A 10,663-nucleotide genomic window follows, 5' to 3' on the forward strand; every position below is an offset into this window, starting at 1 on the left:
CAAGACAGAAAGCACCAGGACTCTAAAAACTTGGACCTTTGTCCTTTTGCATAGATATCAGGAGCACCACACACCCCTTTCGAGCAACCTCATGACCCCCCCATGCTCTCCCAATCTGTCTAGGAAGAGTCACGGATGTCACTGCCGAGGTAAGTAAACCTTTTGACAAGGTCGACACTCTCTCCACAGACAGACACACTGCTGATAGCTGTGCCTAAGATGTCATTAAAGGCCTAGATCTTGGTTTTTATCCAGGACACTCGCAAGCCCAGACACTCAAGACTCCTCGCTCACTCTCTTGAAAGCCCCAATCAGAGACTTCATTGACTCCGCGAAGATCACATCATTATCAGCAAAGTCAAGATCAGTGAATCTTTCTTTACTAATAAATGCCCCATAGCTGTCGGGCCCCACAACCTCACGCAACACCAAGTCCATGCAAGCATTAAACAGAACAGGAACAAGAACACAGCCCTGACAAACCCCAGAATCAACTGGGAAAAACGTAAATGTTCTGCCTCCACTCTGCACAGCACTCAGCAGTACCAGCGTACAGGCCAGCCATAATATCCAGCAACTTTGAGGGGATCCTGAGGAGCCTCAGGATGTCCCACAGGGCACCTCAATCAACAGAGTGGAACGCTTTATGAAAATCGACAAAGGCTGCAATGAAATTCTGCTGATATTTGCATTTGCGCTCAATGATAACCCTCAGTGCCTGGATGCGGTTGATGGTAGAGTTCTTAGGCATAAAACCAGACTACTCCAGCTGCTGGTAGGTGAGCAAGTGATCTTGGATCCTATCCAGGATGCCTTAGCAGGGACCTTACCCGGCACTGAGAGCAGTGTTATCCCCCCTGTAGTTGCTGCAATCCAGGAGATCAACCTTCCCTTTCCACACCGAGACAACAAGTTCCGTTTTCCAGTCAGTTGGGATGACTCCCATCTTCCAAATGGAAGCAAAGATTGCTTGTGATGCCAGGAGGACAGCCTTTCCACAAGCCTGGAGACGTTCACCCCATCCACTTCATAATGCTAGCAGCCTTCCTATGGGCGGCTGCAGAAGAGCTAATCTTGCAGAGAGCAGAAGGGAGTCCCGTCTGTCTTCTCAGAGCTGTGTGGTTTTTTTTTTTTTTGGTTTTTTTTTTAAATGGTAGCTGGAGTGCCAATCCTGCCACCAAACTCAAGGTTTCCCTGAAAGTTCGAGGACCGCTTGCACAGCCAGATGCAGCTTAATGTCATACCCAGTTAACTCAATTTACATAACTTTACTATACATAATTTTAATGTGGGTTTAATGTGAAGTTATGTAAACACTAGAATCCCTGAAGCCTACAAAAAAAAAAACTCATAATCCCAGACCACCATAAATTCTTTCACAACTCTCCATCAGCATCTTTTGTTTTGTAAATGTGTTGATCAGCACAAGCAGCCTACTATTCCATCCCAACCCTTGATGGAGCTCAACTCGGACAAAAAGTCATCCTTGCTCAAGCCAAGGCTCCTTAATTGCGTGTGAGGTGCCTGGAGTTGTATAGGCTAAATAATATATCGTAAATGTAGGATGAAATGCGAGGCAGGAAATTGCTGAACACATAACTAAAAAAGAAACGTTTTCATTTACATTTGAAGACACCAAACACACATGAAATGTATGTTTTCCAAATAACAATATATTATTCACCCTATACAATTCAAGACACCCCACACCCAGATAAAGAGACTTGAGCTGGGAGAACTTCAGCTGCATTGGTGGGATAGCAGGCTGCTTGTTACTTGTGCTGACTGACACAATTATAAGACAAAGATGCTGATGCAGCGTTGTGAAGGAATTTAAGGTGGCCCGGAATTACAATTTTTTTTGTACGCTTCCAGGATTCTAGTGTTAAATAAACTTCTACTTCAATTTTCCATTGAAATAACCAAATTTCTCACATTAGCAGCACAAATGTGGTTATCTTGTCAACAGCTTTATACCAGTAGCTACATCATTTGTCTTCGCTTCTCTTTTTTCTTTTCTTTGCATCTGACCTGCGCCCTCATTGGCTACCATCCAAACCAATAACATAAATACCAGCTTTTACTTTTAAGTTTAAAACATCCTAAATATAATTACATAAAAATGTAACAACATGCATAGTAAAATAAACTATTTTAATCCAATTTCAATTATATCATGAACATTGGATTACCACCTTGTAACCCAAGATTTAAAGGGCTACACTTATTATGGTTGTAGATTAACTTCTCCCTGGTTGTCAGGAGAGCTCAGTTCAAACTTAAGGTAACTACCTAGTAGTTGGCAATTTATGCTGTGCTATGCATACCTAAACCAACTTAACTCTACTGTGAAGGGCTGCAAATCCTTCTCAATAAACTTTACAACAACCCTATGACATTCTGCTGTTTTTTCTTAAATCATTTGTCCTTGTCAAGCAAGGGGTGGACCCAAGTGTCTGAATGCTGGTATCCACTGACAAAGCTGCGGCTGCTGCTTGACTGATGCTGTCTAAACACAAATTAAAACAGATGGATCACTTTGTATGTACATATACACACACACATACATATACACACAGTCTGCCCTTCATATCTACAGCTTCTGCCAACCCAGATTCAGATTCAACCAACCACAGATTGAAAATATTTGGAAAAAATAAATTCCAGAAATTTCAAAAAAGCAAAACTTGAATTTGCCAGGCACTAAGCACTACCCGGAGTCCACAAAAATGAAGTGATGTGTAGGTATACCCTACTGAAGCCTCCCATCACCAAGCCACGGTCTCTCTTCAGCACTTGCATGTGTATTGTTCACATCTTGTGTCTCATTCATTCACTGCTCAAGCTGTGTGCATTGAGAGAGAAAAAAATATGTATTTTGTCTATTTCCTATATGTACTTACATTTTAAATATTCTGTTTTTTTCTCTTTCAGGTCATTAAATGAAAACAATCTATAAGTGTTGAAAGAAACAAAATATTCCACTGTTCCCAATGTGTACTGTGGAGTTAGGTTACAGTGGTTACCTCTGTACTGAACATGTAGTCTTTTTTCTTGTCATTATTGTTTAGGGAATAAAGTATAAAAAACTAGGGGGCTTCACCCCCTGCTTGCTTCACTCGCTAAGCCCTAAACCCCCCGTCAGCGTGACGCTCCATTGTGAAGAGGGGGGCTGAACGCACTCCAAGGAGACGCGGTTGGTCCTCTGAAACGGTGATACAATGGAAAACAAATTAACAGTTGTTTTTTTTTTTTACCTCCTCTTTGCTCAATGAGCTGCTGGATTGCTGCTCCTGCCGTGGCACGTAATCTGCATTTCGTGTGGCGCTACAATCATTTAAAATCCTGTACAGCACCTTCTTGTCCCCCAGACATCCTCAAACACTATGCAATCTCTTTTCACTGTTCCGTTATTTCACCAAGTAATATTTTACGTTTGTTTACGCTAATGCGATCTTTACTCTCATTTTTTTTGAGATTTTCTAATTTTCCTACTTCCATTATCTGTAACCTGTTCTTCATGTGTATCATGGGACTTACTTCCAAAGGTTGTAAGTATGATGTGACTGGTCTGTATCGCAGGATGTAAAAGTGTATCTGTCTCTCCTCAAAAGATCTCTGTTCAAAAGATCGCTCTTCCAAAGATCACGTCTTGTCGCAAGATTTTCTTTATAATAGAGAGATATTTAGATAGCACTTACATTGTATTAGGTATGATAAGTAACCTATTGCTTTTTAAAGCATATGGGAGGATGTGTGTAGGTTATATGCAAATACTACCTCATTTTATATAAGACATTTTAGTATCCATGAGGGTCCTAGAATTAATCCCCCACAGACAACTACAAACACTGCATATAAATTGGAGCCTATGCATACTTTTGTGTTGGTGTATTTTGTTGTTATTGCATTATTGTGCTTGTTCTGACTACTTATGTACACATTACAATACACTTAAACTTGAACCTGCACTGAGCAATCAATTAACCTACCAAGTAAATCTTTGAAAAATGATCCTGGAATTTTGAGAGAAAAATCCTAAACAGGTTTCATACCACCCTAATTAAGAAAAAACAATCAGCTAGGCAAGGTCCACAGAAAAAGGTATTGTTAAAAGAAAAAGGGATACATAGCCACCCACACACACACACACACACACACACAAGGAGCAGACCAAAGCGAAAACTTTGCAATAATAGACCATAACTTTCTGTCACATTTTCATTTGCTTTGTTTTGATCTGAAACACAATATACTTAATGTCAAAAATAACAAGACAATAGGTGCCTTGCAGATCCAGTACCTTAGGTTCAGATCTCACACCTCCACGTGGAGTCAGTACATTTTCAACGTGTCAAGGTTGGTGTTCTTCCTGCACCACAATGAAGTACAAGTTAGGTGAGTATATGTACGTGAGTGGCCCCAACAATGGGCATGAGCTCTCTCGTATTTCCTGTCTTGCCGGGGTAGGCTCTGGCTTTTTCAGTTTTAATTATTTACTGCGCATATCTCTTTCTGAGATTAAAATGTTCATACACGTTCACAAATTTCACTTTTTTCTATAAATCTCATAAGGAGCCATTACGGTTATGCACACGTCTATTACTGGAAACATATTTCGAAAAATTACAGGGATATTATAAAATATAATAATTGATTGAACGCCTCCATATTCAGGTGTCTAACTTGTTTTCCTTTAAAAGGGTGCTGCACCTGTCTGTCCTGTGCAGGTGCACCGCAAACAAAATGTCTGGGCAAGCCTATTAACCCCTTTCACATAAGCCAAGTTGGAATAGTCCAAACATGACCTAACAGTTCAAGGAAGCAGTAAACCTGGAACGCTAAGGCATTTCTCGGTTGCACGCAGTTACCGGACAAAACAATAGCAATGACAATGACTGGATACACCAGAAGCGATCTGCGGATGCCTCGAATCATACGAGTCACTTCTGCCTGCGTTGCCAGCAGCCGCGTGTCCCATACCGACGCGCCCAAACTGTGGAGCTGCTTTGGTTCCGCCTGGAATCAAGTGACAGGAATTTCAGTATACAAACGTCACACCGCACGCTGCATAAGTGCAAACGGCGCAGCAGCCAGAGACGAAAAAATTGACAATGTACCGAAACCGAAAAATGCCATTTGACAAACACTCATTGAAAGAATATGTTGAATCGGCGGATGACAGCCTTCCTCCCGCCCGGTCGCCACCGATGCTGCTGCTGCCGCTGCTGCACTTGTACATGTAATGATGATGTGTGCAAAGGCGGAGATAATGAAAGGACCCCCTACCATCAGTTCACCCCAGCATTCCCTCTTTCTTTTACACGCGCGCACAGCCACAAGCTAACAACTTCGCTCTCTTACCATCGCTCCAAATTCTGTCGCTCCGCATTGCTGTGGGAAGCTGAAGCTTCTGCTCCCTTTCTTAGAAGCGCACGGCCTGATAAGACGTTCGCCTCTTGTTCAAGCTTCGCCACCTGCACCCGCCCGGTATCTCCTGCTTCTGCAAATCTCGCAGAAGGCCCCAAACATCAATAACAACCAAACTTACAATATGGCGTTTAGACAGCGGGGAGGGGAGAGTTATCGCGAGATGATACTGCGCTTATGGTAACGGAGTGGGAAGCCGCGTAGTTTAGTAAGGAACTGAAGAGAGAAGCAGTAACAAGATCTTGCAAAGCACCTAGAGGGTCAAGGCTACTTGCGTAAAAAAGAAAATACATGTTATTCATGTTACCATGTTGTTATTGGTAAATACTGTACTTAAAATGTGTATTGCCATTGAGCCCAGTGTGACTTATCCTGGCTAATCTACCTTTGACGGTAGTGTGGAGGGGCTGCACAGGTGTTCAGGCGGGCGTTCCGTTTAAGCGCAGTGCTATTCTGTGTAGGTTCAATCTAACTACACCCTTCCTTATCCCCTTTTATATATCACGCTTCGTTGCTGTAAAAAAGCGGCAAGGGTAGTGGAACAAGTAAATGTTGTATGATACAAAATGTTATATATGTTTTTGTCCAAAACAGGAAGTGTAATAGTATAAATATCCCAATCCCAGTGTTATCACACTGAGCCATCACCTTTAGAATGGACCAAGGAATAATGCAAGCAGTAGTGACTTGTGGCTGTGCAATTCGCAATATAGGTGTCACTCGGGGACTCTAAGAACCAATGCCAGGCCCAGGAAAAATATTTTTTTACTGTGACCCCAAATAAATAAACGGTTATTTTTTTTATACTTTTGTGTTTTTTATTAATATCAAAAGAACTGATAAACAGTTTCAGGCTAGAAAAATCAAACTGTACACAAAAATATCTTATTATAAAACAATGTTTCTTTCAGTTTAATTGATATTCCATAATATTTGTTTTAAAGCAAGAATATGCTTAGTCTTTTCGTTGCAACAAATAAGTATATTTATAAAGCGTTACTTTTTCTGTTACTTTCTGTTCTGTTACTTTTTTATGTTACTTTTTCTGTGGGCAGTATTGAAGAACTTTCAAAGATACTACTTTACAGTGACATTAAAGTAGTGATATTGGTTGAAAAATAAAGATTAATAAATAATAATGCACTGCACAGCATTTACATTGGTTGTAAGTGAAATAACATACTCTTGCCATGTGCAGCTCATTGTACATTGCCAGCCAGGTGCTCATACTGCAGGCAAATGCATATTGCCTGTGTTGCCATAGGTGGTTTTTGTTCCCACACATACTCAAGAGAAGGGATGCAAACATGCACTAACTATCCCTTTGAGTTGTGATAATTTTTTGTAAAATATACAATTTCAGTATATATTGGGACCCTATCTGGACTCCTAGTAATCAACAGGCCCAGGCAATCTCACAACTCCCATTGCCCCTGTAGGGCCTGATATCTCATGTTAACTGTTGTAAACTATAGATATTCTTAGAATACTTAAATATATTATAGGTGCAGTTTCACTTTTAAGTAGGTGAGACAAAGGACATAACACAGTGGCATAGCATTTATCATCCAAAAGGGTATATGCTATAAACAAAAACACAGCCAAAACCATATTGCAGCACAGAAGATGGAGATAGTTCTTGCATAAATGTAACCATATGGTTGTGTTGAATAGTAATGATGGATTAAGTTGTCAATTGTATAATATATTAAGATACCTGATCCTGTGATATTGAAATGTCAGCTGAATGTTTACATTAAAAATTTACAAAAAAGATCTGTCAATATATTGTTACACACTTGCAAAAGCTGAAATGCAAAAGAATATTAATACATTTCCAGAGTCACAAATTTACATACCCTTTAAATTGCATTAAAAAAAATTGGTAGCTGCAAAAGGACTGAAACCTTCAAGTCACTAGACAGAATTGAAATGTTTAGGCTGCACATGCGCACACCTGAGCAAAGGTATATCAGGAAAACTTTTATCATTGAAAATTATAAAAATTTGATTATGAAGACTAAGTTGATTTTGCTATAAACATTTTAACAATACACTTGTTTATTGAGGCTCTTTTACTACTTTTTAAATTTTTGCTCATTTGTCCCAAATACAGAGATGACACTGCTAAAGTAAAGACAGTTTGAACTTTTTACCATTAAATATACTGAACATTTTTTAGAGTTATTCACACTTATGGATAACTGCTTATATGAATATAGGAGTTGCAGGTAGCTTTACTGTAGTCTCCTTCACACAATGAGTTAGTGCTAAGTAAACAGGTGTGTTCACTTTAGCTATGTCTAGTACCCTTGTTATATGAAGACTATCTTTATAACTTGAGTGTTAGTTTGGGATGAGAGTGTGTTGACATGTTGCATGTTGGACATGGAAGTCAAAATGTAATTAAGCTTTATGCAGTACACTTGCAATCCTACTACTACTGTTGTCACTACTGCTACTATATGTGGAGTCAAACTGGCCCCTACAAGATTGTGCAGAGGCAATATTCTGGGATAAACCAGACTGCAGAACACAAAATAGTGATACTCACTATTACTCACTATAGTGAATGCTCTGTGTGAGTAACTAATAGAGTTCTAACACCTGGTGGGCCTCACAGTCCAAAGAGCCACTTTAAGAAACCAAGAAATTAATATATCTGGAAAAAAACAGAACAGTGTTACCAGCTTTTCCCCTGAATCAACCGGGTTTCAGCAAGGCCCACCCTGTGTGTTCTTTTTCAGCACTACACTCATTCACCAGTGCAGCCCATCCAGTGACAACTGACCATAAGAATAGTAACATCATATCCACATGACAGTTTTTTTTCTCCAGCAGTTGCAGTTTTTTTTAAAGGAATATGCCATTTAGCCTCCTAAGTGTCATGAATTTCTATTTAATGAGGTAGCATAACAACATTTAGAGACTTTTCCTATATAATGTTATGTTGAAATTTTAATGTCACCAAGGTTATATTTTCAAATACACTATTTACTGTATTCCATACATCTGGAGTAGTCTATATATGAAAAAATGTTATAACATTTGTTCAAAATTTACTCTTAGTCACCTTTTATCTTTGTCCCATCTTCTATTCAAGAACCTATTTTAATGTAAAATCTAGTATCTGCCTTATTTATTTTCTTCAGAATTTTACCTTTTTACCTTTGTAATATCAGCTCTTAGTGTGCATTTACTTAAGCTTAAAAGATTCAGCTCCTTCACTGTTTCCTTACAACGTAAACACCCTTGAATAAGTATAGTTCTGTAAATGTGTGATTAATATGTTTAGTGTAAGAGTCTGCCGTTAGATAGTGTCTGCGCAAACCATTTTCATCCAACTTGAGCGTTGATAGTTAGAATGAATTTTCACTCTCTCCTCATTTTTCACCTTACATTAATGAAAATTCTTTTTATCATATTATTAGCCAATTCTAGCTCTGCTGTTGAATATGGCTGTGATGGTTAATGGTCATAAAGATAAAGATATTTATTATTAGCACAGAGTAGTATCATGACATAAAGTACATGCAAATCTTAGGACATGCTGCTTTATTCTGTTAAAATAGCTAAAAGTACAGTGATACAAACCACAACATCCACAACGACTTTGCAAAAAGCAAAGAAAGGCTAGACTTCAAACCAGTCTGATGAAGCTAATGAAGCACAACAAAAGAGAGACAGATATAAGTAAGATGGGGGTACCTTCACAGAATAAGATTGATCTCATCTGTTTATTTTACTCTTTCTTATTTACTTACTCTAACACTTAATATGTACTCTTTTTAACAAATGAATAAGTGATGACATTCATTTTTGATGCCATTCAGCAAAATATATTTTGGATAACTTTCTTTCATGGATATGCTGATCTTTTCAATACCAAGCAATTGCTGAAAGGAAATATTGATTGCTCATATTAAAATAAGCTTGCTTTTTTGTACTGTGGAAGTGAAAAATTAAATATCAAATCAAATTTAATTGGTCACATTGCAGATTATGCATACAGTACAATATGTAGTGAAATGCTTAGTTGCTCAACTCTAATGACTTTGACTTTAAGAAGAACAATAAAAGGACAATAACAATAATACTTGACTTTATAAACATCAAAATCATTAAGAGAACTTTAAATATGTGATAGTAATAAATAATAACTAAATACATAACTTATTGTAAGGTAGTTAACAATAGGGCATCAAGAGTTTTAGACACGCTCCTTATTCAAGATGCGTATGGATGGTGGAAAAAAGTCCTCCTCAGTCTCTCAGCCCTTGACTGTAGCATTAGCATTTACCTCAGTGCAGTACAGAAAATAAAAATAAAAATAAAGCCTGGATAAACTGGTGAGGAAGGCAGCCTGTATTGTAGGCATGGAGCTGGACAGTTTGACATCCGTGGCAGAGCGACGGAGTGCAGATGAATGATAAATTGGACTGGACTGCCAATACTGATTCTCTGTGCAAGAGAGGACAGAGCTGACTATACTTCCTTAGAAGACTGGCGTCCTTCAACATCTGCAATAAGATGCTGCAGATGTTCTATCAGACGGTTGTGGTGAGCGCCCTCTTCTACACGGTGGTGTGCTGGGGAGGCAGCATTACGAAGAAGGACGCCTCATGCCTGGACAAACTGGTGAGGCATGTAGGCTTGTAAACTTGTAGGCATGGAGCTGGACAGTTTGACATCTGTGGCGGAGCAACGGGCAATGAGAAGGCTCCTATCAATTATGGAGAATCCACTGCATCCACTAAACAGTGTCACCTCCAGACAAAGGAGCAGCTTCAGTGATAGACTGTTGTCACTGTCCTGCTCCACTGACAGACTGAGGAGATCGTTCCTCCCCCAAACTATGCGACTCTTCAGTTCCACCCGGGGGGGTAAACGTTAATATTATTCAAAGTTATTGTCTGTTTTTACCTACATTTTTATTACTCTTTAATTTAATACTGTTTTTTTTTTTTTTTTTGTATCAGTATGTTGCTGCTGGAGTATGTGAATTTCCCTTAGGATTAATAAAGTATCTATCTATCTATTATATATTATAATATTCACAGCCTTGGCAAAAAATAACTGTCCGTGATTTCTGATTATGTTCAATTATCATAAAAGTAACTATACACCCTCTACTGGACATACTTCATTTTTCTAAGAAAATATTATCTTTTATATATTTTACAAGACAGAAGAGCTAATTAAAGAACTCCCATTTAGTTATACAGTAAGAAAT

At 38.8% G+C, this 10,663-nt stretch overlaps 1 protein-coding gene across 2 annotated transcripts in view; it reads right to left on the reverse strand.

Annotated features, from left to right (window-relative positions):
• Positions 1-5,564, reverse strand: part of tab3 (TGF-beta activated kinase 1 (MAP3K7) binding protein 3) — a 73,843-nt gene extending 68,279 nt beyond the window's left edge. For both annotated transcript variants that reach the window (XM_028799714.2, XM_028799715.2), the window contains exon 1: positions 5,365-5,564. The gene's annotated coding sequence lies outside the window, so the exon portion shown is untranslated. The remainder of the gene's footprint in view (positions 1-5,364) is intronic.
• Between the last annotated feature and the right edge of the window lie 5,099 nt (positions 5,565-10,663).

Source organism: Erpetoichthys calabaricus, chromosome 4 (genome assembly GCF_900747795.2).
Source record: "Erpetoichthys calabaricus chromosome 4, fErpCal1.3, whole genome shotgun sequence".
Lineage (NCBI taxonomy): Eukaryota > Metazoa > Chordata > Cladistia > Polypteriformes > Polypteridae > Erpetoichthys > Erpetoichthys calabaricus.